The sequence below is a fragment of the Orcinus orca genome, chromosome 19, assembly GCF_937001465.1.
Source record: "Orcinus orca chromosome 19, mOrcOrc1.1, whole genome shotgun sequence".
NCBI lineage: Eukaryota > Metazoa > Chordata > Mammalia > Artiodactyla > Delphinidae > Orcinus > Orcinus orca.
In genome coordinates this window covers 31,651,392-31,678,452 of record NC_064577.1, presented here as the reverse complement: position 1 = coordinate 31,678,452, position 27,061 = coordinate 31,651,392, and the positions used below count along the sequence as shown (strand labels likewise).

The window sequence follows — 27,061 nt, the reverse complement described above, 5'->3', positions numbered from 1 at the left end:
ATCACTTGCTGTAATTACAGCCCCAACTTTTTCACAGGGAATGTTAATTGACGTGTTGGATGGAGGGGCTGTGCACGCACCGCGTCCTTCTCCCGTGGCCCCCAAATGCCAAGGTCATGGGATTTGGCGGGGCTGACAGTGCATAGAAATGAGCGTGTCATTGAGGGTGGGGTGGCTGGCTGCCAGTAGCGGCTGTGCTCCTCGCCCCTCCTGGTGTCCTGCATGCCTGCCAGACAGGCAGTGGGTAGGAGGTGGGGCACTGTGGATAGTGAGGGCCGGGGCTTGGCTGGCCCGGGTTGGGAGCCAAGCTCCCAGGAGGCCTGCTGGCCCACCTGTGGTATGGCCATGGACATCCTGCCTGAAGGGTGAGCTCAGCAACTTTTCTGTGGTCCCTCTGTCCATACCAGGCAATTCTGCTGCTTTGTCCGCTGGGGGAAACTTGGCTGGCTGACCATCAGGGCCGACTTCTGGCTGTTCTCTGAGCTGTGTGAGGCCATTCATGCCACCCTTTGGGGCCCAGAGGTAATTTTATGGCCTTCACTGCAATTTACTCCTGTCATGAAGTTTGTTTTTCTCCAATTATAAAAATAATATATGCTTATTAGAAAATACCTGGCAGTGCCTCCTTTTTTTCAGGCTTTTGTGCCCAACAGTAGGATGGAGGGGATTCTGCTGATTCCCTAGTGCCGGCCCATCCTGACAGTTGGGAAACTGAGGCTCAGAAAGGGATGGAGTGGCCAGCCCAGAGTCCACGGGCCAGTGGAAGCACAGGCTGGGACCCTGCTTCTGATCAGGATCCTACCTGCGTGCCTGGAGCTTCCAGCCCCTGGGCCCTAACCTTGGATTCTGGCTTGAGAGTTCCCAGAGGAGCTGGAGAGATGAATGGAATGATGGAATTATGCAGGCCTGGAGGGGAAGGAAGGGGCAGGTCACTGGACTCCTGCGGATGGTGTGGCAGGGACGATGCCCTGTCAGGCGTCTTGGTGGCCCTAGCTGCTCACAATGCCCTTGGGGACCCGAGGGCAGTTGGGGCAAGGAACCAGGGTTGCAATGAACAGAAACATTCTCATAATCTGAGCATGGCCTCTTGGGGTCTGCCAGGGGCGTGGGGCCAGGCGGAGCAGGTGGTAGGAAGGACAGGAGGGCCCTTTGATCCGGGGGTATGTTGAGTTTTGTGTCTGTGATGCTGACGGAAAGTCAAGGACTTGGGCATGCATCGCAGAAGTGGAGGGACACGGGGTGGGGACTGCCACCCAGGGCGCCCCTGTGCTCTGCAGTGGGGCAAGGGGCTGCGCGGCAGCAGACTGGTGAGGAGGACGGAGCTGGTGGGGAGGATGGGTTGGCAGGGAGGACAGGCCTGGGAGGCCACGGCAGGGGCGCCCGCCTCAATCCCAGTGGAGTCATTAAAACCCCAGTCAGCTTCAGCAGAACCAGAGCAGGGAGGCCCTGAGCGCTGCTGTGGGGTGACAGCAGGGAGGGGCAAGGGTGCAGAGAGAGAAAGGAGGGAGCTGAGGAGAATGACAAAAAGGGAGCTGATGGCTGAGGGGCCGTGCGGGGCAGGGTGACCCTCCCGTTCCAAAGGACCCGCAATGGAGAGGTAGCAGAGGAGGTCTGGGTCCAGCACAGGATGCCCCCAAATCCCCATCAGGGGCCCCAACCCAGGAAAGGGTGTGACAAGCCAGTGACACTGACTTGGTGGTGATGTCCCCTGTCCGCCCCACTGGGTGATCACCCCACTGCGGTCCCCTTTTGCCACCCCACACACTCTCATTATTGACCCCAGTGGTCAGGCTGTGGGAGCTCTTTCCAGCAAAAATGAGTAAATGACAGATAAAATCCACCACCAACCCAGAAGCCTCCCAGGTTGCTGCGGGAATGTCCCCTTAGGGGTTAATTACGTCTGCCCTCCGCAGTGCCCCTGTCTACCGGGTTCTCCCGCATGCTCCCCCTTTTTTTTTTTTTTTTTTTGCGGCACGCGGGCCTCTCGCTGTTGAGGCCTCTCCCATTGCGGAGCACAGGCTCTGGACGCGCAGGCTTAGCGGCCATGGCTCACGGGCCCAGCCGCTGTGCGGCATGTGGGATCCTCCCAGACCGGGGCACGAACGCGCGTCCCCTGCATCAGCAGGCGGACTCTCAACCACTGCGCCACCAGGGAAGCCCCAGCTCCCCCTTCTTATCCACACACCCCGCCTTCACTGTAACCTCTGAGGTCTGCCAGTATCCTTGTTACCAGCCAGTTTGAAAGCCTGTCCCATGAAGCTCTGGCCGCGTGGTTTAAATCTGGGTGGGACGTTATCCTTTTCCAAGGTAACTGCAGCCAGGGTTCCTCAGGCCCATCTGAGGTCTTTGATGAGGAGAACTAGAGCAAAGCTGTTTGGTGGGTGTCCTGGTGGGAAAACTCTGGAATTTGAGACTTTCTTGCTTGGTCCCATTGCCGTGATGGGAGTGGGTGGGGCAGGAGCAGGTAGAATCTGCCTTTCAGGGGGATGGGGGGGTTCCTGGCCTGCTCTGTGGGACTGTGCTGACACCAGGCCTCCCATTTCTCATCTGTAAAGGAAAGAAGATATTCCTCCCCCTTCCCTTTGCGGAGTGGCAGTTAGAGAAGTCTCTGGAACCTTCTAGAAAGATCCTGTTAGCACTGAAGATATTCATGAACGTCTCCTCCAGGGGCTGCAGGATACAGCCAACTTATGAGAAGCAGTGATGATGCTTGCCCCAAGTAGAGGGTCTCGTCTGAACCCCAGACGTGGAGTCAATGGTGTATTACGGTTCAACATGGGGGGGTCTCTTTGCTGTGTAAGAAGCAGCCATTTAGAGCACACTGTAATCTTGAGTCGCATGTGTGGGTGGTGCAGCCATCAGAGACATGGGGTGGGGCATTCCCCCTGGGTCTAGTGGGGCAGGGCTTCTGTTTGCCCTGAATCCATTCTGACCACTGGAATGACTGCACAATCAAGGGGTGGCTGGCCGGACTGTCCCCTCTCTCACCCCAAGGCTGAGATCGGGCCTTTGCCAACATGCCCACGTGACGTGTGGGTCAGGATTGCCAGGCCAGAGCCCCATTCTCCTCAGGCCGGTGCTGCTGAGAGGGGCCCCTGAGGACATCAGAAGGAAGCTGCCACTTCCCCGTCTGGAGGTCCTGTGAGTGGCAGGCAGTGTGGGTGTGTGTTGGAGCTCTGACAACAGCGGGGTTAGAAAGGTCCAGCGCCTGCACCCTCAGCCCGGGTTGTCTGAGGGGCACCTTGCGAGAAGGGGTCTTCCCAGGGTCGGACAGCAGGGCTGGATCTGATAGGGCCGGCCTGTCTGAAATAAGAACTGAGGGCCTGGAAGTGACAGCGTCTGACTCCAAACGTGGGGCGAGAAGCAGGCAGGGCAGAGAGGTCACCTCCACAGGCCCCAGGCTGCTCCCCAGGCACTTGCCTCCTCCTGGCTCCACAGAGGTGGGGTTCTGGAGCTGCAGCCCCACCCTGGCCCCCACCACACGGCCAGGAGCTCAGGACCAGGCTCCTCTGCTCTTCCGCCTCTCAGATTCCACCGAAGGGTGCTGACCATTTTCTGGGGGCACAGGGGGCTTCTTTATCTTCTCAGGCAGCCGCTTGACAGCCAGTGCTGTCCCAGAACGCCAGTCACAGGCTCAGCCCTTCACTGCCGTGAAGTGATGACGTGGCTAGTGGAGAAGCCTGGAGACTCTAGATCCTCTCCATCCTGGGACCTTCACTGGGCAACATCCAGAATGGTCCTCATAGGGAACGGTCACTGTGCTCCTCCACCCTCCCTTCCGGGTCTACTTCTCTGTGACCTCATGCTTCTGTCCTGCCAGGACTTGCTGAGCTGGCAGATGCCACGCCTGCCCCCACCCCTACCTTCCCAACCTGTGACAAACAGGACGGAGCCAGGGGCACGTCCAGCGCAGCCCCTCCATCCCCGCCGCCCTCGACATAGCCTTTCTCTCACTGTCCGGGATTCGGTCTTTGTTTACCAGGCTCAATTGCTCTGTGGCTGGGGCAGTGCTGCCGGAACGTGGGGCTGCCTGGGTCCCCGCTTGAGGAGTTTGACAGCACTTGGACCCAAGGATGGGCCAGGACATGGAGGTCACTCAAGCCAGCTTCCTGCCCAGCGGGCCTCTGCTTCCCAGTGCCCCATGACAGATGGCCACACAGCAGGTCCTCCAATGTTCCCGTGATTCGTGATTTAGTGATCGTGGGAGCCAAGTGACAGCTGAGAGCCCTCAGCCCTTCTGCGTGCCCTCAGAAGGGTCCTACAGTCCAGCTGGGCAGGAAACTGGCATCCCCGGGTCCCTCCTGCTGCTTCCTCCCTCCTGCTTCTGCTCCGCTCTGGGGAGAGGCAGCTTCCAAGTGGAGACCTTGGGGTCACTCTTGGTCTGCAGGAACTCGGGGTCTCTATTTCCTCATTCCTCGTCTGGGTTTCTCTTTTTTCCCTCAAATGCCTGCTTCCTCTGGTTATCTTCATCCACAGCCTGAGAACTTCACGAAGTCGGCTGTAAGCATTCATGTGTTTGGTTTGGATGAGAGCGAGGAATGGGGAGCCCCTGGGCTTCAGTCCACCCTCGGCCTCTTGCTAATGGTGCGGCCTTGGCTGGGATGTGCTCTCAGCCTTGGTTTCCTCCACCATAAAATGGGGACAACAGCAGAAGCTCTTGGTTGTGTGGGTTCAATGACACGTGCAGGTAAAACATCCAGCGCCTCTCCTAGCCTTTAGTAAATAGCGGATGACAGTGATACAAATCAGTTTCACTGTCAAAATGCTCATCATAAACTCGACGGAGCAATCCAGCACTGCCCCGTTCAGCCACCTTCTTGGGTCCACTTCGTCCCAGACACCTCCAGGCTGGCCCACCTCTGCTTCTGGCTGTGCCTCCCTGGTGTTCTGACAGTGCCTGTGTCTCTGTCTGGGGGCTCCCAGGATCAGACCCTGAGATAAGGTGGTCAAAGACAGGCAGTGATGGGGAGGAAGGGGAGTGGGGGGTGGGACAGGGAGAGAGGCAGCCCACGGCCTTGAGGGCAACTGGAGCCTATCCCACTGGGACTCTGGGGGCCAGTGAGAACATGCCCCCCAGGGCTGTCTCACCATGGGGAGGAGGTGGGGTCTGTGTACACTCACCTCTGCCATTCCTTCTCGAGGCTGCTCAGGGAGCATAATGCCTGGACTCCAGGCCTTCAGGCCCTGGCAGACACAGAGCCCCAGGCAGGGGCTGGCGGTTCTTTAGAGGGACATAGCTGTGCCCTCTCCACAAAGTCTGGATCTCGGCCTGGGGGTGAGGGTGGGGGATCCCCTTCCTTGGGGTCTCTTCTAGCTCAGACCTGGGAGTAATGGCAGATCCTCATATCTGCTGATCTCATGTTTCTAGAGTTCTCTTTCCCTCTCGCTAGCCAATCCCGTTTATCTCAATTCCCTGTGGTAGTTAATAATTCTTTATATGAAGCATCCCCTGTAATTTTGAGGCAAAATGAATGTGGGGTTTTGCCTCCTGATTGGACTCTGATTGATAAAGAGTTGGTACACTGGGAGTGGTCCTAGGAAGTAGAAGGTTGGCCACTGATATGTTAAGGGTGAGGGAATACGGCAGGGCCTGGGCGGTGTCTTCTGCAGACCCTTACCTGAAGTGGTGATGATGGCTGATGAGACAGAGCACTTTGGTGGTGCCCCACTTGGACAGCTTTGGGGTGGCCCTCCCCAGGGAGCGATGGACCTCTCTGCCCACCTGGTCTTAGGGCCTGGGCTGTGGGGACAGTCAGCAGCAGCTGCCCCTCCGGGGGGTCCTTCACCTTGCTGGCTAAGGACTAAGTTGGCACCTCAGTCCAGCTAGGCTAAGTTGGCACCTCCCCAAGAACGATTTCCTGTGGCACGTGGCCAGCTTTGTCACCAGGGAATGAATCTATCTAATCCAATCTACTCAAATCTAACCTGATCCCTACATGCATATGTTTATTGACATATGGTTTTGGTGTCATATGGTGTCTGTTGTCGGCTGAATAACGGGCCCCTGAAAGATACCCATGTCCCAATCCCTAGAACCCATGACTTTGACTTTGTGTGACAAAACCAGACTGCACAGTGTGGTTAATTTGAGGATCCTGTGATGGGGAGATTATTCTTCTTTATCCAGGTGGGCCCTAAAGGCAATCCCAGATGTCCTTCCAAGAGGGGGGCAGAGGGAGATTTGACACAAACAGAAGAGAAGGCCTGTGAGTGACAAAAGAGGCAGAGACTGGAGAGATGCAGCCAAAAGCTAAGGAGCGCTTGAGGCCATCAGAAGCTGGAGAAGGCAGGCGATGGATTCCCCCCTAGAGCCTGTGGTGGGAGTGCAGCCCTGCCACACCTTGATTTCAGCCCCGTGAAGTTGCCTTCGGACTTCTGGCCTCCTCTGTGAGAGGATAGACTTCTGTTGGGTTTTGCCACCCAGTTTGTGGTCATTTATGGCAGCAGAAACTCACACAGGGTCATAACCAAATGCACCGCGCGGGTAACAAGTGAGCTACACTAGATATGAGGGAATCCTCTCCCATGGCTGTCCTCTGACTTGGCAATGGAGAAGCCTTGGTTTTTAAACATAGGCTGTAAGTGACTCTGTTACGGATATTTCCCTCTCATTTCCTCCTCCACCTGTTCTGATTGGGGTACACGTCATACATCAAAGCTTTAGTGACTGGGCACTTACTTACGCAGGCAGCCCCTGAGGGGCTGATGACCTTGCTCAGGCCCCAGTCCTAGGAGCTCTGTCGAGGGAGGGCACTCAAGAGCTCAAGATGAGGGGTCCAGGCACCCACACACGTGTCCTTTCCTCTTTCCTGTCTGAAGTCACTAAGGTGGGGGGGCATGAGGGGTCAAGGTGAGCACAGGGCTCTGCTGGATTCTAGCTCTGGATGAAGAGTTTTGTGCCCTGTCCTGGCCCAGGAGCCCCTGTTGATCCCACAGGGCCAGCACCTTCCTTCAGAGAGCTCGCATTCTGACAGTTGGCCGTGGAGGAGTTTGTGGGAGCCAGGCAGAGGACAGTCCTTCCCGCTGGTCAGCTCCCAGGACCGGGTGACCCTGCTTCTTCTCATTAGATTTTCCTGATGGACCACTGCAAACGTAGTGGGTCCCACTTTTCTGTCGCGTGCCTGTAGGACATGGAGGAAGCCCTGAGTGGCACCATCCAATATGGCGGCCACAACCACACAGGGCTGTTGGACACAGAACTGTGGGTAGTTTGGGGCTGAGATGTTGTGAACATGGAAAATGCACATTGGATCTCAAAGACTCAGCACAGAAAAGGTAAAATTTCTCATGGATCATTTTTATATGGATGTTGAAATGATACTATTTTTTTTCTCTTTTTTTAACATCTTTATTGGAGTATAATTGCTCTATAACAAGGTGAATCAGCCATACATATACATATATCCCCATATCTCCTCTCTCTTGCGTCTCCCTCCCACCCTCCCTATCCCACCCCTCTAGGGGTTTACAAAGCACCGAGCTGATCTCCCTGTGCTAGAGATTGTGTTAAATTTAAAAAATCATAAAAATCACTTTTGCTTGTTTCTTTCTAATTGTTTTAAAACTAGAAAATGTGGCAACTAGAAAATGTAAGCTTATACAGGAGGCTCACACGATATTTCTGTTGGACCAGATAGCCCCAGAGGTTGACAGATGCTCTCACTGCCCTCTGCCCACTTCTAGGCAAAGGGCACTAGTTTGTTTGCCCCTTATCAGAAGGGACTTTCATACGTTTGTTCTCTATGTCTGTGTCTCTGTTTCTGCTTTGTAAATAAGCTCGTCTATACCAGTTTTTTCAGATTCCACATATATGCGTTAATATATGATCTCTTTCTCTTTCTGAGTAAAGGCGGGGTGGGATGAATTGGGAGACTGAGATTGACATATATACAATATTGATACTATATATAAAATAGATAACTAGTGAGAACCTACTGTATAGTACAGGGAACTCTGCTAGTGCTCTGTGGTGACCTAAATGGGAAGGAAATCCAAAAAAGAAGGGTTATATGTATATGTATAGCTGATTCACTTTGCTGTACAGTAGAAACGAACACAATATTGTAAAGCAGCTATAGTCCAATAAAAATTAAAAAAAAAAAAGAAGGGGCTTTCAAAGGAATCACCGTGAAACCTCAGGAGAGGTTGGCCAGGAAGGTGGTGGCAAGTGTCTCCTGTCTTGAAAGCCTGCCTGGACCCAAGTGGACAGGGAGTCGGGACGACTGGCCTCCCTGCTCAGTCTGTGTTCCCTGCTCAGGAGCACAAGCAGTCGTGGGGAAGACAGGAATAGGCAATGCAAGAAACAGAAGCACATTTTTTCCAGTTCAGAAGCAGGATTTGAGCTCTTTGGGCAGCAGAGACCCCAGTGCCCAAACAGGTGTTGATTTTTGAGGGTGGATGTGTGAGACAGAATGCTCATAAAAGATTACTTTCTTATCGGGCCTACAGGTTAATCATTATAGCATCACTTTGCATTTTTATAATAGTCAAACATTTAAAAAATTTCTTATTGTGGTAAAATATATAGAACATAAATGTTACCTCTTTAACCATTTCTAAGTGTACAGTTCTGTGACATTAAAGACATTCACATTGTTGTGCAGCCATCACCAACATCATCTCCAGAACTTCTTCATCTTCCCCGGATAAAACTCTCTCCCTATCAAATGCTAACTCCCCACATCCCCTCCTCCAGCCCCTGGCAACCACCGTCCCACTTTCCATCTCTATGAATTTGCTTATTCTAGGTGCCTCAAATAAGTGGAATCAAACAGTGTTTGTCCTTTTGTGGCTGGCGTATTCACTCAGCCTATTGTCCTCAAGGTTCAGCCATGTTGCAGCAGGTGTTAGAATAGAATTTAATGTTTTTAAAGAACTTCCATGTAGCCAGTCTTGCTGCATTCTCCCTATCCTCTACACAGGTTATATTAGCCCCATTTTGCAGATGAAGACACTGAGGCTCACCATGGAGACTCACTGAGACATGCCTTGTCACACAGCCAGTGAATGGGGGCGATGACATAGATTTTCTGACCTCCCCACGGGCTCTGCCCACTTCACCCTGGCCAGGTGACACTGGCAGGTCCGCAGCTTTGCCAACACACCCCACCCACCATTTTAATAACAACTGTCACGTAAGTAGAAAATAAAATCAGTTCTGGAAGAAAACCTTCTCACTCTCAGTGTCTCCCCTCTTTTCCCTCTCCCTCTCTCTTGAGATGAGGCAGGGTGGTTTCTAAGAATAACTCCAAGTGATGGGACAGGTCAGTTTATAAATACTGTATAACCTGAGATGATGGGTCCAATTTGAAGCCTGTTGACAGTGAGGCTTTGAAGGATGGGCTCCAGGCGGGTGTGTGCACGCGCATGGAATACGAATCAATAATTTATAAGGAGAAGGGCATGTTATGCAAATTCAAGGTATTGGCATTGTGTCTGCAACAGATAAATGCTAGGATTCCATAGAGGGAGGGGTGAGCTGGAGCAAATCCTCAGCCCCTGGGCTCTCATGGGTTCAAACTCGTGGCTGTGGATGGTGATGACCAGGAGGGGTCGGCGTGGAAGGGGACTCAGAAGCAAAAGTGGCCTGTCCCCAGGGGCTCTAGTTCCCCGGAGCCATTGGATGCCCCTATTCTTTGGTAGCTGGGAGGGTTCCCGAGCACTTTAGATACCCAGTCTCTGTGGCCGGAGAGTTTTCTGGTGTCAGCGAGATGAAGAGCCCAGGACCTTCCACCTTTAGGGGGAGGCATGGTAGGGTGGCCGGAGCCACCCTCTTACGTGGCTAATCTGTCTTCCAAGCAACTGGCATGGGCCAAGGTATATTGCATAATCAACCTCATTACTGTTGTGCACTTAGCAGCTCAGAGGAAGATAATACCTTTCAGGTTTGACCCAATTTTAGTTTTTGTTGTCATAACCATGGAAAATCGACCTTTGGCCCCTCAGCAGCGGGCCTAAATGGGAAGTGATTTACAGTGAGCGTGCCGTGTGGAATCCCTAATGCTCTTGCAGGAGAGAGCCACGCACCCTCCGTTGCAGCCCTAATCTCCGCTGAGCAGCAGTTTCCACGACAAATTCTTATTCTTCCCTGCCACTGAGAGCCCAGCTCCCTGGAGATTCTGAAAATTGCGTTACCTCGACTTCAAAGTAGACAGATAGACAGACAGACAGACAAATCCCTTTCACTGGTGTCTGCATTTCCAGGCCACGGACAACCTTGCTGAACTTCTCTCAATGGTCATTCCTCTGCCTGAGCTGTGAGCTGCAATGTCACTTCCTGTTTCCAGTGAAGTAGCAGGGGTTGTAGGCAGGGAATTGAGGCTTCACGTGATCTGCTTGCAGAAGTCTTTCCTTTTCTGCCTTTGTAGGAGAGACATAATTAGAAGTTATATAATGTCTTTGATACAGAGACAGGAGAAGGCGGTAGAGAAATCAAAGGGGAAAAGGTGTATTAGTTAGCTACTGCTGTATAACAAACTACCTTCAAGGTCAGTTGCATAAAACAAGAATCATTTCTTTTCATTGCTCACAGGTCCCTGGGTCTGTTGGGGGGGTCAGCTGATCTTGGCTAGGCTCCCCTGTGGGTCTGCAGATTGACTCAGTGGCTCTGCTCCAGGCTGGGTCAAGCTGGGGCAGCCCTGCTTCATGTATCTTTCATCCCTGTTCTGGGACTAGGGGCCCAACCGTAGCAACAGCAGAGGCACAAGAGAAAAGCGGAAACAAACAAGGTTTCTTCTAGCCTCGGCTTGGAAATAGCTCACCATCTCCTCTGCCTCATTCTATTGGCCAAACTCACATGGTTGAGCCCAGATTCACAGAGGTTGGGACAAGAGAATCCACCCTTTTAGCAGGAAGAACTGCAAAGTCACATTATTTATTTAGTGCTTACCATGGACTAGTAACTAAATTAAGCATTCTGTATACATGATCTTATTTGTTCTTTATAGTAACCCAATAAGAGAATTATTATTACCTAATTTATACGTGAGCAAACTGAGGTTGACAAAGGTTAGTGACAAGGGAGCCAGGATTTTGATCCAAGTTTATCTGACTCCCAAGGCCAGACTCTGAGGTACTTACTCTACATTTTAGTCTTGTAGCACTGCCCTCCAGCCCCTGCCCCTGTTCTGGGCCTTCTCTGCCCCTCACTGGGGTTACTTTGTGGATGGATGGATGAATGGATGAGTGGGTGGGTAGGTTGATGGATGAGTGGATGAGTGAATGGATGGATGGATGAATGGATGGGGGCAGAGAGATGGATGGCAGATATACAGATGGTTGAGTAGACAAATGGAATTGATGTTTCCAGGGACCTTAACCTCTTCTTTTTTTTAAATTTTATTGAAGTATAGTTGATTTACAATGTTGTGTTAATATCTGCTGTACAGCAAAGTGATTCAGTTTTTTATATATATATATATATTCTTTTTCATATTCTTTTCCATTATGGTTTATCACAGGATATTGATTATAGTTCCCTGTGCTATACAGTTAGGCCTTGTTGTTTACCCCTCCTATATATAATAGTTTGTATCTGCTAATCCCAAATTCCCAATCCTTCCCTTCCCCACCCTTCCCTCCATCTTGACAAGCACAAGTCTGTTCTCTATGTCCGTGAGTCTATTTCTGTTTTGTAGATAGGTTCATTTGTGTCATATTTTAGATTCCACATTTAAGTGATATCATATGGTATTTGTCTGTCTCTTTCTGACTTACCTCGCTTAGTATGATAATCTCTAGGTCCATCCATGTTGCTGCAAATGGCATTATTTTGTTCTTTTTTATGGCTGAGTAATATTCCATTGTGTATATATGCCACATCTTCTTTATCCATTCATCTGTTGATGGACATTTAGGTTGCTTCCATGTCTTGTCTACTGTAAATTGTGCTGCTGTGAACATAGGGGTGCATGTATCTTTTTGAATTATAGCTCTGTCTGGGTATATGCCCAGGAGTGGGATCGCTGGATCATATGGCAACTTTATTTTTAGTTTTTTGAGGAACCTACATACTGTTCTCCATAGTGGCTGCACCATTTTACATTCTCACCAACAGTGTAAGAGGATTCCCTTTTCTCCACAACCTCTCCAGCATTTATTATTTGCAGGGACCTTAGTCTCTTTCTGATGTATACTCCTAGTTTCACCAAGCCATGCTGCCTCTGGAGAGGTCTTCCTTTCCTCATGAGCTAAAACTTATCTCCTGGGTGGTAAGAATGCTGCCCAAAGGAGCTCTGAAGGAAAGTGAGGTCCTAGGAAGACAGATGTCGTGGCCAGGATCACTCAGGGAGAGCAGACTGAAGGGTTGACCTGGGCTTGCACAGAGAGGCCTCCTCCCTGCCAGACCTTGGTCTAAGTTTCACATCCAGAAGGTGGGGCAGGAGGTAGGCAGGACAGCTTCTTGCCAAGGAAGCAAATGGGGAGAGAGGAAGCAGGTTGTGGTGGCCCTCGCTTCTCCAGCCAGCGTCTCTCCCATCTGCTCTCGTCTGCTCCTCAGCAGCACCAGCTGTTCTGACTGTGACCCTCCTGAGCCCCCCTGCACATCGGCTTCACCAGGGAGGCCTGGCTGAGACCAGGGCCCTGTGGCTGCCAGAGGGAGAGGAGAGGCCTCTGCAGTCCTGCATCCCCGGTGGTGATGAGGTGGCCACTGTGCTCCCGAAGGAAAGGGGGCAGCTGTGGGTTTGCCCCACCTCTCAATGCCCCCAGCCCTGTGCGTGGTATGTCCATCTCCACCTGGGACTCATCAGAGGAGGCCAGGCGTGGATTCCGGTCCCTGCTGCAGGTGTGCAAGGTGGCCAGGGTGGAGTCTGAGGCGAGGACACTTCCCGTGTTGTCATGTTCCCCCCTTTCTTCTCACGGCTAGAGAGCTGATGAGGGAAGACTGAGGCTTTGGGTGACAGCATGCTGACAGCTGTGGCCCTCCTGCCACTGCTGGTAGAAGCCCCCTGGGGCAAGTCTCTCAGCCCCAAGCATGGGACACCCGCAGTATCATTACACTGATTATTGCTTCTTTCCAGGCGTATTGATCTAGCTCCTGTCGCTGACTCTGGTGAGTCGAAAGGCTCCGAAGCCTCAGGGACCTGAGAGAGTGGGTGTAACTCAGGATCTACTGTCAGTCCAGGCGGTGACATATTTTTTAATTAAAAAACTTGAGACTAATTTACATACTATGAAATCTATAGGTCTTAGTACAGACCAAGCAGTTTTGACAAATGTACGCACCTGTTTAACCATTTCCTAGACTGAGATATGGAACTTCCTCATCTCTTGAGAAAGTTCCTTGTTTCGGCAGGGGGTACCGAAGTGCCTGGGTGGGGTGATGCGATGCAGGCAGGTGAACACAGGACTTAGTTGTAGCCTTAGCAAGACTCTCAGGACGGCCTCAACCAATGCAGGCCTGTGGGAACCCAGCTCCTTTGGGCTAATGGCCTGGCTGAGAGGGGCCAGCAAAGGGACAGCCAGCCAGGAGAAGGGTCCTCGGCTGGAAAGCACCAGGCAAAATCATCAGCTCATTCCCCACCTCCATGCACGTCCCACTCAGGTCCCCCAGGAAGATGTCCTTGTCCTATGTGGCAGGCACTCCCGACTTGTGGCGGGGCAGATAGGCATTGGCATTCGTGTGACAATCTTGTGAACACCTGAGACCATATGTGGGAGGCTCAGAGGTGGGCATCGATGTGTGCCGGGTTGTCAAGAAAAGGGATATGTGACACCTCGCCCTGGGTGGGGATTCAATGCTGTGTCCCGCCCAGGAATCCTTCGGTTCACTGTTTCTGCCCCAAATCCCTCTTGCTACATCTGCCCCTGTTTGCCTCCTGTGCTCAGGGGAGGTGGGGGTGGCCAAGGACCAGTACCCATACCAGGATCAGGCGACTTTCTCCAAGTGGCCAAATTATTCCACAGCAGGGCCCTTGGGGAATTCTTGGAATGTTTGTGCAAAGGTCATGTGGTTAACGGTAGCTAGCAATATATATTTTTAAAGCATGTTACCATTTTAAGTTAGTTCCCTGAAGCTCAGGCTGGAACTGCATTCCCTGTGCCCCGGGAGGAAGGTGTGGCTCAACAGGGGGAACATTTGAAAAACCTTCCAGGAGACACAGTCGGGCTCGGGCAAACCCCTAGACCTGTGAGTGCACAACAGAATGGAGGTCTCAGGGCCAGGTCAGGGGATCCCAAGGACCCCAGGTCCGAAAGGGGTCTTGGGGGAAGCAGTGATTCCGGTTCCTGCACTGTGAGAGCAAGGACTGAGTCTTCCCTCAGGCCCATTGGCTTTTATGACCCAGAGGCCACAACACCCCCCTGAGATCCCCAGTGCCCCTCCCATCGGCACCCCAAAATGCCAGTTCATGCAGGCACTGAGGCATCCTCAGGAGGGAACCCTAGGAGTCCTTATTCCGCCCTTTCCTTACCTCTCCACTTTCCAAAATTTAGAATCCTATTAAGATCTCAGCCCCCTCCACTTGTGACGTAAAGCCAGTCTGGAGAAAACGTCAGCTGTTCAACATCAAAATCCTATAACCAAATGCCCTGTTTCCGCCACGCAGATACCAGGCAGCGCAGAGATAAGTGAAAAAGAGCCTCTGATTGCTGCTGGCATTGCGCTATCTGCCGGGCCCAGCTGCGTGGGGCGGGAGCAACTGCGGACAGTCTCATCACCACCCCCCAGCCCCCAGCCCGTCCACCCCAGATGTCTCCTCCTACCCTGCCCGCCATGCTCTCCCCCACTCCCTCCACCTAGTTCCCACCTTCTTCGCCCCTCCCCTGCTTACCCTTCTGCCCTTCGAGCTCTCTTCCTCCCACCCCTTCCCTCTTCCCCATCCCTCTCGGCCATGCCCCTCCCTCACTCCCTGCACTCCATCCTGCCTCCTCTGTCCCCTCCCTCATGTCTACACGCCCTGCAACCCTACCCATCTACCTGCACCCCTGTCCCTACCCAGTGCACCCAGTCTCCAGATGTCTCAGCCCCCTGTGTTCCTCCCACATCTCCTTTTGCCCTGTGCCAGCCACCGCCCCCCCCATACCCTCTCCCCTTCCCACATCTCCATCCTCTGAGCTGCCTCTACACCTCTCTTTGCCCCTGAATCCCCCACTCCCTTGACTCCTGAGGCCCTGCATTCCCAGGGACTCCTTCATAGCTGGTGTTCCTGGCCCCTCCCATCAGGCTCTCTAGATGGGGGAACTCCCCTGTCCCTGTCCCTCCCAAGGAGGGCATCCCTGAGCTGGTGTCTCTGGCCTGCAAGAGGGCAGAAGAAAGGGGACCGGTGTGAGGAGGGGGGTTTGACCCTTTACTGGGCGTGGGCTGTGGGTAATACCCAGGGAAGCAGTGTGAGGATTAACTGTGGGGAATGGGCTGCCCTTCATCCCGGACCCAAATCACAGAGTCTTCTCTGTGAACAGACATGGCCTGAAGATGGAGCTGACATAGTCGGCTCCAGGCTCTCTCCTTGCGCCTGTCCATCTCCTTAGTTCTGATGAAAAAATCACCGACCTTCAGTTCTGTGATCCTGGGGTGGGTTCCCTCCAAGTGTGTCTGTTGGAGGGGCTGTCTTTTTGATACATGCCACTGGCCGAAGGACTCCCCTGCAGGCAGGTTGGGCTAATTCTTCAGTGAGCCGTTTGGGACCTTCAACCCCCAGCAGCCCTGTCTGTCCTGCCACCTGCCTGTGCTCAGGCCTCCTCACCTTGGCTGGTGAGGCTCTCCTCCCTGACCTCCTTCCTACATTTCTGCTCCACTATTTCTGCTCGGCTCTGCTGTTACTTCCTTCAGAAAGCCAGTCACATCCCAGCCCACTCCCACCCTTCCTGTGTCCACAGTGCTCTGTGCACCCCCTCTGTAGCATCCATCAGAGTGTATTATAATTTCCTGTTTAAGTCATGGCAGTGCACACCTATGCTCCTGCCCAGGCCCCAGTGTTTGCAGGTGATGGGCAAAAGGTGGTGCTATCACCACCTGTGTGGTTTGAGTAGCCCCTCATGGGTGAGCTGCTGAAGGAAGGAGAGGTTATGCGACTTGCCCAGGGTCTCCCAAGTAGAGGTGGCAAGGTGGGGAACACTCAGCCTCCCAGCCTCACCCCTTAGACACCCCTGTCTGGTTGCCCACTTCCCCACTAGACTGTGAACTGCTAAGGGGCCACATAGGATGTACCCTTGGTTCCCATCACCTATAGCTCGATGTGGCACAGGCTCTTCAGATTTGTTGAATACCTGGAGGAAGTATGGCGGCCACTTGGGCTTCCTCCAGACTCTTCCCCAAGAGCCCATCAGGGTTACTTTCAGAGTCTTCTCTCTTTCCTCACCTCCTTCCCCATCCAGCTGTGTTTTCCTTCACAGCCACATAGCAGTGTGTGGTGAAATGGAGGGGTGAAGGGGGAAGGGATGGTTTGTCCACCAGTTAACCTGGGCCACTAGGTGATAATCAGGGTTTTAGTCTTTCCATTCATTTGTTCATTCATTCGATTATTTGTTCCTCCAACAAATATAAAGAACCTACTACATGTCAGGTACTGGATTTACAGTGGTGAATAAAACATACTTCCCAGCTCTCGCAGACCATGGTTGAGTAAAGAAAAAAATCAAAATATAATTAGTTTGCAACAAGTACCAAGGAGAGTGAGCAGGGAACTGGGGTGGGGACTACGTTAGCTTTGGTGGTTGAGAAAGGCCTCTCATCAGAGATGTGATTTCCACTTGAGGACGAGAGACAGGATGGAGCCAGCAGTCTCACAAGGAAGCAGTGAGTGAGAAGGTCTCACCTGGGGGGTGAAGGACAACTGGGTCCCTTAGAAGTCCAGTCCTGCTGGACCTCTTTGAAGCATCCAATGCCCTCCTTCCTTGGGCTTTTGTGGTATTTTGCAATCTCATCTTCCTTCTCTTTGGGGTCTCTCCTTGTTCCTCCTTTCTCTCCCACAAACTCCTGGGGTGTCTGTACTCCTATTCCACCTTCTCACGAGGTGTTCTTATCCATGCCCATGGCTTCAGCCACCAGTTATATTTATATTTTGGTAATTCCTGCGTTAGTTATCTATTGCTCTGTAATGGATTACACTGAATTGTAGTGGCTTCCAGCAACAGTCATTTATTAGCTCATAGTTTCTGGGGTTCAGGAATCTGGAGGTGGCTGAGCTGAGTGCTTTTAGCTCAGAGTCTTTCATGAGGTTGCAGCATGTTGGCTGTTGGTGGGAGGCCTCAGTTCCTCACATGTGGATCTCTCCCTATGGCTGCTTGAGTGTCCTTATGACATGGCAGCCAACTTCCCCCAGAGTAAGTATGACCTGATCTCAGAATCAATGCACCATCACTTCTGCCATGTTCTAGTGGTTACTCAGACCAGCGCTGGTCTGATGTGGGCAGGGGCTACATAAGGGGACAGGAGGTGAGAATTGTAGGGGCCGCCTTGGAGGCGGGCTGCCACAATCTCCAAAGCAGATGACTGTTTCCTAAGCCTTAGACCCTAGTACCCAACCATCTACAAAGTATCACCCCCTACACATATCAGGGGCTCTTTGAACACATGTCGAAATCTGAACTCGATTCCACAAGCCTGGAAAAATTGTATAACATAATTGTTAACATATACAAAGGTGTAAAGAATAACTTATAAACTACATTATCAACCCAGCTGAAGCCCCCTCAGTGTAACCTTCCCTCAGTCCTGTGCATCACACAAATTCTCCATCTGCCCTTTCCTAAATCTTAAATCTTAATTTCTCACTTGATTCCTGGCGGCAGCCTCCTGATTAAGATTCCTGCCTTGGTTTTTATCCCCTCCATCCTGTCCACATTGGCACGAGAGTGAGCTTCCTAAGACATGCATCTGCATCGTTTCCGGCTTCAAATTCTTCAAGTGGCCTTTTAAAGTCCTTGGCCTGACATTCAAGGTGCATCATGATCTGATTCCTGACTTATCGGCCAGTGTCATCTTCCAGTACATCAAATCCCACACCTCCTGCCCCATTGTTTGCATCCCTGGGAGACATCTCGCCTGCTCTTCCTTCCTGGCTCTGCACCTGCTGTCTCCTCCTCTCCCCTCAAGTCTCTGACTCACTCCAGGATTGGCACCTGGGAGCAAGAAAACCCTCACAGCATGAGTGAGGAGCCTCTGCTCAGGGTTCCACACATCCTTTGTCCACCTCTCTTGTCACTGGTACTTTATTCCTTCATTCTGTCACTCAGACATATTCCTTTAACACCTGTGTGCCAGGCACTGTTCTAGATGCCGGGAACATGGCATTGAGCAAAACTAAGGCCTGCCCTGTGGAGCTTGCCATCTGTGGCCTCACCCCACCTCTGCTGGGAGTTTTGGTTTATTGTCACCTGTCCCTCTGTACCACAAGCCCCTTGGGTACAGGTCAGTGTGGCGTTTCTTATCTGTGTCCCCAGCATCTAGCACAGGAGGGACTTGATGGACATTCGGCGCAGGAATGGTGCTTTCTGGAAGGGCCAGAATGCGGGAACCAGATGACCTGAAGTCCCCTGATGTGTCTGGAACAGGCCCAGTTAACCATCCCGGGGTTTCGGTCATCGATTCCTAGACATAGGAACCCCGGTTTGGCGAGGGAGGCAGGCAAATGGACAGCAGAGCCTGAGAACGCTTTGGATCATGGCTTGGCAACGCCATCTCATCAAGAGTTGCTCGAAACCCAAGCAGCCTAGCAATCCAGCAGTATACTGGAGTTCTCCTGTATTTGGGGAATATTTCTGGTTTGGGGCCCGGAGTCCCTTGGCCACTGGTCCCGGCCTCACGTCAGGGGTTCTGAGCCCCCAGCTTGAGCCCGGCTGTCACTCAGGTCACACCGTCTCCAGCCACTCCAGTTTTCCCTGACCTTGCGGAAAATTGCTTCCCAAATGACACCCTCCATTTCACAAGCTTTAAACACAGTGCCGAGGACACATAAATTACATGAGGCCCTTCCCGTTCCCGTTGGATACGTTGAATAATGTAACATTTCAGCAATACCTAAAGGTACACTATTATTAAAACACACTGGTGTTAAAAAAAGAAGAAGCAACACCAGTAGAGCTACAGTAAAATTGTCACTGACTCCCACTAGATGCCAGAATAATAAAACCCAAATTATTTTTGCCAGAGACAGGATTCATAAGGCATGAGAGGAGTCGGGAACAAAGCTGGTTTCACAAGAGTGGTTTAAAAATGGGAGGAGGAGATTCATTTATTCAGAATATTACATATCCCCTATAATCTTTACTACTGAAATGAGATGCTTCACATTCTTCTCTTGGTTAAAGAAATAGCAAGTTTCGCTTTCTTAGCTTGAGTCCCATTTTAAGCTCTGATTTTGGTTATTAGCTCATATTTTGGGGGAAGCAGACTGAGAAGGAATTGGTGTGATGAGAAATCGAGGGGAACGCCGCCAGCATCTCTGAAAGATGCCTCGAGAGAGATTGAAGAGAGAAGATGGGAGAAGGGATGCTGGCACACAGGGAGGAGCGGGTTTCAGAGAAAAATAAGGAAGGAATACAGTGCCTTGCTGAACTACAAAGCAGGCAAATGAATGAGGACTCCATGTTTTAACGAATGGGTACAGTTAGCAGGATAAGCAGCTCTGTTTGGTTTGGAAATTTGGATGGTTTTTAAAAACGAAAACCGAATCCCTGCCATTACTTTGAATTTTTTCCCAGTTTTATTGAGATATAATTGACATATATAACTTTGTATTTGTTTAAGATATACAACACAATAATTTGATATTTGTATTTACTACAAAATGATCACCCTAATTAGTCTGGTTAACATCCATCACCTCACCTAGTTACTTTTTTTTTCTTGTGATGAGAACTTTTAAGATATGCTCTTAGCATCTTTCAAAAGCATATCTGTAGCACTGTTAACTAGTGTCACCATGCCATGCATTACACCCCCAGAGCATATTCATATTATAACTGGAAGTTTGTCCCTACTGACCACCTTCACCATTTCCCCCACTCCCCACCCCCTGCCTCTGGTAACCACCAATCTATTCTCTGTTTCTATGGAAAATCTGTGCCATTACTCTGAATTTCTTTTACTTTCTGCCAGGCAGAACTGGAGGACTAAAAAGCTCCATTTTCTGCAATGAAATGCAGCAGAAAGGTGTGATGTGGGAAGAAAAGCCCATTTCTAAGATATGTATGTTGAGTCCTCTGGGATTCTGCTGATGCCATTTCTGGAGTCCCTTTGGGAAGCCACACAAGAATGCAGGCACATCTCTGGCAATGTTTGTATCCTCATTAAAACAAACAAAGTACAACAAACTCCCCCAAACTTGATTTCTGAAGATTTCAGAGTCCTTTGGGAAAACCTTTGCCGTAAGCAATGGGGTCCCCTATACTCCATCCTGCCCCCCCTTAGGCGGCTCCTGGGGTCCACAGCTGACCTTTATGAAGAGGCCTGTGGCTCTAGGGGCCCTGAGAGGTCATTTGACTACTTGAGGCATTAGGAGAAAATGCGTCTGATTTAGTGCAAAGCCTTCGGAATGTATTATCCCTGTGCCTCTGGGGGGAGCAGGTCAGGTGATATTCCAGACACCACACCTCTTGGAACCTCCGGCTCCTGGGTCTGTGTCTGCACGCAGTAGGCTCTTCATACGATGGGGCAAAGGGTCAGAGCCATTCATTTGGCTTGTCCCGGGTCACACAGTATGTCGGAGATGGGGCTGGAGGAGAACATGCTCCAAACTGTTCCACCCCAATGCCCCAGAGTCTCCAGGAATGTCACCCAGTCTGTCATGGAGGGCAGCGACTATGTGCCTTGTTCCAAGGAGGAGATGAAGGGATCCCGAATTCGAGACCTGCACTTGCAGGGCTGCACATGCCCAGAGGAGGCGCTGTTGTCTTAAAGAGCCTCCCCGCACCCCCACCCCCACCCCAACCCACAACGGTGCGCATGTGCTGGCAGCAGACCCAGAGAGGGCACTACAGGGAGGGCTCCATGTTAGCTCATGGGCTGTCTCTGCTTCTCTGTGTTGCCTCAACCCAAGTCCTGTAAATAAAAACACATTCTCAGGTGACCTGTACTTTATAAAGGACTGTTGTCGTCCCAGCCTGTCTGTGGGCCCTAAAGTCCAAGTGCACCTTTCTCTTGGAGATCTGGAAGCAAATCCAGAATATCTGCTTGGCTGCTGGGCCTTCTCTCTGCAAGAGAAGCTGTGAGTGTGAGGGGCTTGTGTGGGCCCGGATTGCTGGCTTTGCTGTGTAGAACGTGAAGGTCATTCTACCTCTGGGAGTCGGAGACCATCCCGCTGACAGCCCCAAATTAAGAACAGTTAATTCCATGTGTTGGTTTTAAGGTTGGCTGGGAATTTTAATGAGAAACGTTACTCTCCTGCATACTGGTCAACCGGATGTGCCTTCCTCTCCTTCTTTGTCATTGTTCACTTACTGACTGAGCACGTACTGTGTGCAGTACTGGGCCAGGTACCAGGAGCCATGGTGAGCAAAGATCAACACAGGTCTGCCCTTGTGGGACTACGTTCAGTCCTATTTCAGGGATGATGATGATGATGATTCAGCCAGGTTCTCCCCCTCCTTCCCTCCCCCCTGCCTCCCTCCTCCAGTCCCTTCATCTCTCCCCACCTCCTCACTCCCCTCCCCGCTTCCTCCTGGACCCCTCTGCTCAGCCCCTCGGGACAGAGTCCAGCTGCACGGTGGGCAGAGGACAGGGGCCCTCAGAGAGGAATGGAGGGGCTGACTGCCCAGTCCCTGGCTGTGTAACTGCTCGTCAGAAGGGTTGGAGTTTGAGGGTGGCCAGAGGACCTTGTCATCCATGCAAGTCTGTTCTTGAAGGAGCCTCCGCTGGGGCCTGTGCCCCTTTCTGTGTTGGCTTATTTTTTGCAGAAGACACCTTTTAAAAGCCCAGGTGTTAATTTTTCCGTCTTCTCTCCCCAGTGGCAAGAATCCAACAGGAGGCCTTTTGGGGCCGGAGCACAAAAGGCAGCCCCCAGCTTCCTGCCTCCTTGGGAGCAAAGCTGGGAGCCGGGCTGGCTCAGCAGCTGCCATGGGCTGGAGTAGTCAGACTGGGCCACTCCCAGGCCTGGGAGACTTCAGTTCCCAGCTGAGATGTGGGGAAGCAGGCAGTGGGAATGGGCTCTTTACTGCCCTCTGAGACTCAGCCCTCCCTCCCGCCCAGGCTCCCTGCCCTCGCCCTTGGTACTTTCCAGATCCAGGGCCTTCTGTATATCACATCTCCAGCCTTCCTGGGATATAAGCCTCTGTCAATCCCCAAATTATTTTGAGGGCACCCGCCACTAATGCCAGGGGTATGGATCCTGAAGCAGGTAGGGGGAGCAGGGAAGAGTCCTGGCCCACAGTGAGCCCTTGCGCCCTGGTGACCCTGGGGTTCTGGAATGGGTGTGGGCAGCGGTGGGGGTGGGGCCGCAGAATCCTCCCCCTCTGCCTGCCTCCCTGCAGTGGGAGGGGCGAGGAGGCCTCGCAGATTGCAGGGCAGCAGTGGGAGGCCCCTGCCTGCCTCCTGCGCAGGGTGTGCTCTGGCAGAGCCTGGAACCACGGGTGCCTGGCACCGAGCTTGGTACATGGTCGGGCGCAAGAAATATAATTCCGAGAATGAGGAAGACGCAGATCGCTCCTGCGACCTAGCCAACCCTTTTGCCTCAGAGCCCAGAGTCCGAGATGACAGGCTATAGCCTTGACCCTGAGCCTGGCCCTGGGCAGGCTTGGCCTTCTGCTCTTTTCTTTTTGCCTTATCAACGGAGCCAACCTTGTGGGCCTTGAGAGAGGCATCTTGGCGACTTCATTGCTTGGCCTTTTGCCTCCACCCACGCTGGGCTCCGTGGGCAGGATGGGACCAGTTCCTTCCCCTGGCATGCCGGGAGCTGGGGCACCCTATCTGGGTGACCCCTGTGGTCCCTGAAACTGCGGGCCTGGCTTCTGCTCTGTGGGTGATGGGTGGTGTTTCCTACTGTGGAGTGAGGGAAAATGTGCCACTGCAATCAGGGACAAGCTATTAGATAATCTCCCAGTCAGCTCAGGTGGAGGAAAACAAATGAAGCGGGGAGAGGGGCCCCCCTCGGGCCCTGGCCCTGCTCTCGGCAGGCACTGCGTGTGGGGCAGAGTTAGGGCGCCAGGTGGGTGGGGGATGCGGAGGCATTTGCCCCTGGAGAAGGTGGCCTGGATTTGGGGATCGTCCATAACGATCAGGGTGGTGGGGACTGGAGGAGTTTGGGGGCATCCCTTGGATTCTAACTGCCTGTCCCCCCTATTTTTGCGCCCTTTCCTTTGTCACTTTCTTTCCCAGGTTTGGGTACCGGGGACACGGGGGTGGTGCCTGGCTGGGGAGCATCCACAGCCCTACGTGGCTCCTGTTCCAGCAGGTCTGGGAGAAAATGAACACCAGCCCTTGCCTTTTATGCCGGCTGCTGAGAATCACGCGTTTAGTTGTAAGAGAAGCCAGCCTACCTGCCTTCTAGCCCCGCCACTGGGGTGACCACCTGGAACCGCCTCTACCTGGGCTCCCTCCACTTCCGCCTGAGCCCCTCTTTCTCCCCCAGCCCCTCCCCCAGCCAGCCCTCTCATTGCATTTAGCCCACTGACCTAGGAGAATCAGATCACACACTTGTTTCTCCCCTTGAAAAGTGGCCTGTGGAGCTCAGGGCTGTCCCTGGCCTCTCCCATGCCCAGCTCCTGGCTCTGTGCATGGCACGGATGGTCACTGGAAAGGCACATGTGCCCGGGCATGTCTCTGCAGTTGGCAGCGCTCTGTGAGTTTGGCCCTGCCATTTGGGATGGGGCAGTGCTCCCTTAAGTAACCAGATTTTAGAAAAATAAAAAAACTGGTAATTTTTTCTTTATTATTTTAAAAAATCTCTGTTGTGAGATTTCTGGGGATGTGCCAATGGGGGCCTTTCCACTGGGGGTGGGGTGGGGCAGAGCTCAACCATTCCCCGGACAACATGATCTCACAACCCTGGCCCAAAGCCAGTCTCTGCAGGATGAGCAGAATGGATCCCCTAAATGGTTTTGTGTCCTGTTTGCCTGATGGCACTCACACTCGGTTAGAGTAAATTAAGCAAAAAAAAAAAAAAAAAAAAAAAATTCAAGGCCCAGGTGCCTCCTACCCCTGCAAAACCCAACCGGACACCACCAACAAAATGAACAGAAACAACAGCTCCCTTCTGTTTCCTGGGAATTCCTGCTCTAGAGACTGACACGGGAGGCTCTTCTAAGTAAACCTAAGAGTGTGAAACAGGAGAATAAAAGCGGGGGGGTGGTTCTTTCATTCATTCATTTATTCACTCGAATACTGAGTGAGCTCCAACTATGTGCCAGGCATGTTCCAGGCCCTGGAGATGGAGTTGAATAAAACAGATCAAGTGCCCGCAGGACGCTGGCATTCCGGGGTGGGAGAGGGGCAAAGAAAGACCACAGGAAACAAGTGCATTTGTGTGACACCAGATTCGATAATTTCTGGGAAATTATCCGTGTAACAGCTGGTGCAAAGGCTTGATGTAGGGGGGATGCAGGTGCTTGAGTGTGGAGGGACAGCCAGGAGGCCCAGGGGCTGCAGGGGGTGGGGAATGGTTGGAGGAGGGGCCAGTGGTGCAGCAGGAGGCCAGACTGCTTAGGGTCCTGTGGGTAGAGGAGGATTTACCATGAAGTTATGCACCCATGGGCCCCGTGTAAGACCCTGCATCTTACTTTTGCATCCACCATCTTGTCTTATTTTCTTAGAAAGCCCCCTAAATCGTATACGCTTCAGAGTCCCCAAACCTGGATTGACCCGGCTTGCAGGCAAATCTGGGTGTTTCCTCCCAGTGAAGTAGGACACCTTTGGAGGGATGCATCAGGAGAGTGAAATCACCTGAGGAATCTGTTAAAAAGAGAGGGACAAGGCAGTTGCCGTGGTGGTGGCAGGGATAGGTCCTGGAATCTGAACTGGGTGAGGCGGGAAGTAAGAGCAGGAGAGGGCATGAGACAAGGTGGTTTGGGACCAGCACAGAGGGGTCAAAGAATTGCAGGGCTCAGGGCTCCACAGCAAGAGAGCTGGGCAAGCAGCAGAGGACGTCACACCCCAGGCAGCAGTTGGGTTCTAATGATTTGTTTTCCACAAGGTTCCCCTTATTCCCCTGGGGTGTGATCCCTGGTGGCAACCAACTGGCCTTGAAGCTGCTCTCTCTTCTCTTGTTTATTAACACCAATGTTTGTTTCATATCAAAAAACGGATGTTTGCTCCAAAGGCATTTAACCTTTTTTCTTTTCTTTTCCTTCAGGTTGGAAGCCTGTCTCTGAGATCCTGAAGCTTTTCCTGCTGGTACTCGCCTTCCCTAGTAACCCTCTACCCCAAGAGAGTCCCAGAAAGAACCCCAGGGGGCCTCCTTGCTACCGCACAACAGACCTCACCTTCCACTACCAGGTAAGGCGCCACCTGCCCACCACACCCATCCTCGGAGTTTGCACTTGTGGTGGAAAAACATCTTAATGCGGCGATTTTATTTTACACGAGGGAATTCCAGGGACCTTCTTCTGCTGGCTCTGGTTTGCTGATTGTGGCGTCTTCTGTGGCTTCAGGGAGTAGGATAGGGAGAATCAGCAGATCCCCAGGAATGCCTTGGGTGGGATTTTGTAAGGAGTGGCTGCTGAAATCCATCAGCCTGGCCATGAAGTTGTTATCCCAGGAAGGAAGGTGGACAGGGTTGTGTCCATTGTCCAGTGTCAGCACAAAATGCCTAGAGGCCAAGGTCGGGGTCTGACCCTCCCCTGCACGGTTCCGTGTCCTGCTGTGCACATTCCCCTGTAACCAGTGATGGGCTCTGATGCCTTCATCTGGCTCTAGAGGGGACTCGGTGATTGCCCTGTTCCCCCCTCCAGTGGCTGGACTGTACTTCAACCCTGGCACTCACCACCTAGAGTTATTGGCAGACCCCAGAGGCTTAGGGCCTGTCCTCCCACAAGACTGCCCCACTTCAGCTGCAAGTCTCAGGGCCACTTGCACTTCTGACCACTGGCTACAGATTCGAGGGTTCCTACAACCCCCTCAGTTTTGATAATTTGTTAGAACAGCTTGCAGAGCTCAAGAAAGTGCTATACTTACAAGTAGTTTTATTATAAAGATACACATAGGAGGGGTCTGGGAGGGCGCCGGACAGACTTGGAGCCTCATGCCCTCTTCCGATAGAGTTAGGGCAGCTCACCCTCCCAGAACATCCATGTGTGTATCAACCACCAAGGTCCTGAGCTTTGGGTGTCCAGAGTTTTACTGGGGTCTTATTATGTCATTGGCCACGTGGTTGAACTCAGTCTTTAGCAACTCTTCCCTCCCCTGAGGTGGGAAGTGAAAATACCAAACCTCTAACCAGTACCCCTTCCTTGAAGCTATCTGAGGGTGTACCTGAGTCACCTGGTTAGCATAAAGTCAGCTGTGGTCTGAACGGACTTGAATATCAAAAGGCACTCCCATCTTTCAGGAATTCCATGGGTTTTAGAGGTTACCTCTCAGGTACCAGGGACAGAAACCAGAAAAATTCGTTATTACACCCGTGCAGCCCCGCTCCCTGCTGAGAAAATGCGCAAAGCTGGTGGGTCCATGTCATCCAGGGCAGGAAAGACCAGAGCCCCCATACCCCGTAGTCGGAAAGATACCAACAAGAATTCTGGGCAAAGAGACCGGAACACAGGCTGGTCTCTCTAATGCTCCTTAAAAGATGCCCATTTTAGAATCCATGGAATCAGATTCTACAGACGACACTGGTGGATCTCCAGGAATGCACTGCTTGTGTTCTTTTCGTGACGCAAATCGATTATCTTCCTGCCTCAGAGCATTTGGGTCCTTTTCTTCAGTGGGCTGGTGGGTCCACTGACTGGTCTGCATTCAGTCATCCAACCATTCCTGAGCCCCTCCAGGTGCCGAGCCCAGGTGTGGGTCTGGAGATGCAGTAGAGACACACCAAGTTCTTGCCCTCGTAGTGTTTATCTTCTAGCGGGGACGTGGAGGGTAAACAGATGCTTATTTAGAGCAACGTCAGGTAGTGACACGGCTATGAAGAAAATGAGGTGGGCAGGGGTAATTGAGAACCGTGGAGGCTGCTGAGCACGCAGGCAGTCAGGGCGGCCC

The 27,061-nt window shown here is 52.2% G+C and overlaps 1 protein-coding gene across 10 annotated transcripts in view; it reads left to right on the top strand.

The window, feature by feature from the left end:
- RBFOX3 (RNA binding fox-1 homolog 3) overlaps positions 1 to 27,061 on the top strand; it is a 452,038-nt gene that overhangs the window by 90,148 nt on the left and 334,829 nt on the right. For all 10 annotated transcript variants that reach the window (XM_033438666.2, XM_049701580.1, XM_033438665.2 and 7 more), the window contains exon 2: positions 25,221 to 25,363. The gene's annotated coding sequence lies outside the window, so the exon portion shown is untranslated. The remainder of the gene's footprint in view (positions 1 to 25,220; positions 25,364 to 27,061) is intronic.